The sequence below is a fragment of a genome, unplaced genomic scaffold (assembly GCF_019419815.1).
Source record: "Pyrus x bretschneideri cultivar Hongxiangsu unplaced genomic scaffold, Pyrus_bretschneideri_v1 Contig72, whole genome shotgun sequence".
Taxonomy (NCBI): domain Eukaryota; kingdom Viridiplantae; phylum Streptophyta; class Magnoliopsida; order Rosales; family Rosaceae; genus Pyrus; species Pyrus x bretschneideri.
In genome coordinates this window covers 148,384-153,299 of record NW_025999812.1, presented here as the reverse complement: position 1 = coordinate 153,299, position 4,916 = coordinate 148,384, and the positions used below count along the sequence as shown (strand labels likewise).

Here is a 4,916-nt window from a genome sequence, read left to right as displayed (position 1 = left end):
TCTCCAAGTCAAACTCTTGTAGTAAGAGTATCCATCTAATTAAGCGTGGTTTAGCATCCTTCTTTGTCATCAAGTACCTAAGGGCTGCATGATCAGAAAACACAATAACTTTAGATCCCACAAGATATGACCGAAACTTCTCTAAGGCAAAAACAATAGCAAGCAACTCCTTTTCAGTTGTGGAATAGTTAAGTTGAGCATCATGCAGAGTCCGGCTTGCATAGTAAATCACATGTGGAATCTTGTTCACCCTTTGCCCTAAAACTGCACCAATAGCATAGTCAGAGGCATCACACATCAATTCAAAAGGTAAAGACCAATCTGGTGCCATAATAATAGGGGCTGAGGTTAGTTCATATTTCAAAGTATTGAATGCATCCATACAAGCTTTATCAAAATGAAATACAACATCTTTAGCTAACAGATTGCATAATGGACGAGTGATCATTGAAAAGTTCTTAATGAAACGACGATAAAAACCCACATGTCCCAAAAAACTTCTTACTCCCTTCACAGTGGTGGGGGCTACCATATTGGTGATGACATCAATTTTGGCTTTGTCCACCTCCATTCCTTTGCTAGAGATTACATGTCTTGTTTCACCATAAATTGGCACTTTTCCCAATTGAGAACCAAATTTGTTTCCTGACATCTTTGAAGTACTAAAGAGAGATGGTTAAGACATTCATCAAAAGAGGAACCAAACACTGAGAAGTCATCCATAAATACCTCAATGAATCTTTCTACCATGTCAGAAAAGATGGCCAACATGCATCTTTGGAATGTTGCTGGAGCATTGCAAAGTCCAAAAGGCATTCTCCTATATGCAAATGTGCCAAAGGGGCAAGTAAAGGTTGTTTCCTCTTGATCCTCCGGAGCAATTGCAATTTGATTGTAACCTGAGTAACCATCCAGAAAACAATAATGTGAGTAACCTGCCAATCTCTCAAGCATTTGATCTATGAAAGGCATAGGAAAGTAATCTTTTCTAGTGCTAGAATTCAACTTCCTGTAATCGGTGCAAACACGCCAACTAGCCGTGGGCTTTGTGGGCACAAGCTCATTGTTTTCATTCCTCATTACTGTGATTCCCACCTTCTTAGGTACCACCTGAATAGCACTCACCCATTTGCTATCAGAAATGGGATATATGATCCCCACATCTAACAATTTCAACACCTCATTCCTAACAACTTCCTTCATGTGTGGATTGAGCCTTCTTTGTGGTTCACGGGTTGACTTTGCCCATTCCTCCAAAAGAATCCTATGCATGCACATGGTAGGGCTTATTCCCTTGATATCTGCAATAGACCAACCAAAAGCTGATTTGAACTCTTTCAACACCCTAATTAGTTTCTCTTCTTCATTTGGGGTGAGGTCAGAAGCTATGATAACTGGAAGAGTTTCAAATTCAGCTAGATATGCATATTTTAGATGTGGTGGAAGTGGTTTAAGTTCAAGTTTTGGTGCTTTAACAGTAGAAGGAGTTAGATGTGACATTGATGATTCTAAGGGCTCTAAAAGAGGTGAAACATTCAAAGGATATGGTGCCAATGCTTCCAAGGCAGCTACCTCTTCCATGAGTGCATCTTCTTCATCAAACTCATCTTGAGATTGACTCAAAACAGTTTGTAATGGTTCATTAGATTGTGCCTGCAAGAACTTAGATAAAACAAGTGAATCAAGCACATCAATGGCATAACAATCAAGAGATGAAGAAGGATGAGAAAGAGACTCAAACACTTTGAATTGAACTGTCTCTCCTAACACTGTCATAGTGAGGAGTCCATTTTGTACATCAATGATGGTCTTGGCCGTGGCCATAAAAGGTCTCCCAAGCAATATAGGCAACTCTCGGTCATGTATAGGAGCTTCTTCCATGTCCAACACTACAAAATCTGCAGGCAAGATTAGTTTATCAACTTGAACTAGAATATCTTCTACTATACCTCTTGGATATTTCACGGATCTGTCTGCAAGTTGTAATGAAATGGTGGTGGCTTTCAAATCTCCCAAACCTAGTTGAAGGTACACGGAATAAGGCATTAAGTTGATGCTAGCACCCAAATCAAGCATCGCCTTCTCTACTTTCTTGTCCCCTATGGTGATGTTGATAGAGAAACTTCCTGGATCCTTGAGCTTTGGTGGAAGTTTTCTTTGCAAAACTGCACTCACATTCTCGGACACCACTACCTTCTCATGTGGTCCATACTTCCTTTTGTAGCTGTTTAACTCCTTGAAGAACTTCCCATATGCTGGCATGTTCCTAATGACATCAAGCAAAGGTAAGTTAACATTCACTTTGCTTAGTATATCAAACATTTCCTTGAATGACTTATCCTGCTTGCTCTTGGCAAGTCTTCCAGGGAATGGTATTGGTGGAGTGTAAGGTTTCTCGGCCTTGTGAAGATTTGGTGCTTCAAGTGAGGAAGTAGCATGGCTTGGTTCCTCATTTGGTTTCTCTTTTTCTCCTTGAGTAACACCTGCATTCACATGATCATATTCATTAGTAACTTCATTGCCAACTCTATTATCAATAACCTTACCACTTCTAAGTGTAGTGATTGCTTTGGCTTGCTCTTGGTTCCTTTGGAGTATCACGGGTTGGCTTGGAAACTTTCCAACCTCTCTTTGGTTCAAGGCATCTGCAATCTGCCCCAATTGTGTCTCCATTTTGGTTAGAGCCGCTGAATGTTGTTGGAGAGTGCTATTTGTGGAATGTTGGAATTGCAAGGTGTTTTGGGCTAACAATTTAACCGTATCCTCAAGGGTAGTGGCAGGTTTTGGTTGGAAATTTTGGAATTGATTGTTGTTCTTCCATGAAAGGTTGGGATGTTCTCTCCAACTTGAGTTATATGTATTGGAATACACATCATTCCTTGGCCTTTGATTGTAAGAATTCATGAGGTTCACTTGCTCTTGGACATACTCGGGATAAGCCTCCCTAGATGGACATTGATGAGTAGGGTGGCTTGGTATGTTGCAAATGGCACACACCTCATTTGCTTTTGGCACCATGTTTAGCACGGATTCAATCTTCCTTTCTAGGTTAGCTACCTGCAACAAAAGATCATGATTAGAGCTTGTTTCATAGACTCCAACTTTCTTACCCCTTAAATCTTTGTGTTGAGCATTAGACCCCAACATCTCATAAATGTTATATGACTCTTGAGCATTCTTTTTCTTCAATGCTCCACCTGCTGCATTATCAACAGTTGATTGACATGTTTGGGTTAGTCCATCATAGAAAATTTGCATTTGTAAGTGAAAAGGTAACCCATGGTGTGGACATTGCAGCAAGAGGCCTTTAAAGCGCTCCCAACACTCATTGAAAGGTTCTCCATCATCTTGTTTGAAGTTGAAGATTTGTCCCCTTAATGTGGCTGTCTTTTGAGTGGAAAAGAACTTCTCCAAGAACTTCTTAGCCACGGCATCCCATGTGGTGAGGGAACCTGGTGTTAGAGTCATCAGCCAACTCTTGGCCCTATCTTTCAAGGTGTAAGGAAACACTCTCATCCTCAAATTTGCTTCACTTACTCCCTACAAAGGTAAACCACTCACAACATTGTAAAACTCTTTAATATGAGCTAAAGGGTCTTCATTAGGTAAGCCATAAAAAGAGGGAAACATATGGAAATGTGAAGATTTAAGATCATAGTTTCTAGCTTCTGTGGGCAGCAAGATGCATGAAGGTGAATTTGGTATGATTGGTTGAGCAAAGTCCTCCAAAGCTCGAAGCTCATCTTGGTTGCCCGCCATTTCTTCTTCTCTTTCCCAATCAAAGTGCTCAGATCCTTTACTTGTTGAACTAGGTGAATTCCCTTCCTCTTCTTCACGGATAATGGAGGAACTTGATGGCACAAAGTTGTCCAAAGTGTGGCCCTTTAACCGTTCAATTCTTTGGCCTAACTCAACAAGTCTATTTGACATATACTACCTGAAACAAAATAACACAAGTTTGAATGAAAATCAAGAATCTACCTACAATGAAAAGAACAAAGTTTAAATAGCAAACAAGCAATTACAAGGGACTGAAATCAGTCCCCGGCAACGGCGCCATTTTTGATGAGTAATTTTCCTTCCTAATGCTAGAATATGTTTAGTACAATGGCACAAGTAAGGGTGTCGAATCCACAGGGACTAATTGATCCTATATAATCACTTGTTTTGCCAGAACTCTATGAAATGAATAAAACTAATCAAATTAGGCAGATTTGTAGTTGTAACTTGAAAACACTAGAAAATGAAGTAAACACAATTAAATGAATCAACAACTAATAAAATGGGATAGCACTAATGGAGATGAAGCTAGGGATTCGGTTTCACCATTGCTTAAACCAAGTCCATGTTTGTTAAGTTAGTTTATACTCAGCTATCTACCTATTTCTTGAGTTTGTTTCACTTAGATATGATCAACCATATGATGTGTGGATTTGATCACATGTCCTTAATCATGAGCCTAGTTGTGATGTGCAACTTTGGTTCCTAATCAAGAAGGTGTTACGAACAAGAAACTTTCATAAAACCAAAGGTAACACTTGGCAGGTTGTTTGCAAAGTATTCCCTTCATCCATTCACATATCTACCAAGAATATGCATGATGTGTGCCCTAATCTTGGCTAAACAACCTGTGGTTAATTCAAATGATGATCAAACATTAAAATCAACTCACAAAGTCACAATTAAATCAGAGAATGAAACAAGAAGTAGATGGACAAACTGAGCATTCTAACTTGATTACATGGCAAACTTTGCAAGGCTACATCGAATCCCTAGATGGAGATTAGTTACACTTCATGTTTACAAAAGGTTTGACATAAAAATATAAAACATGAGTGAACATAGAATTAATAAGAAGAAACCCTTGAAGCAAAACTGATGTCGAAATCCTTTAAGAGTGCCTTCGGTGTTGGTTC

The 4,916-nt window shown here is 39.3% G+C and overlaps 1 pseudogene; it reads left to right on the top strand.

The window, feature by feature from the left end:
- The first annotated feature begins 3,274 nt into the window (after nucleotides 1-3,274).
- Nucleotides 3,275-3,385, top strand: LOC125472743 (annotated as a pseudogene).
- Nucleotides 3,386-4,916: the final 1,531 nt, after the last annotated feature.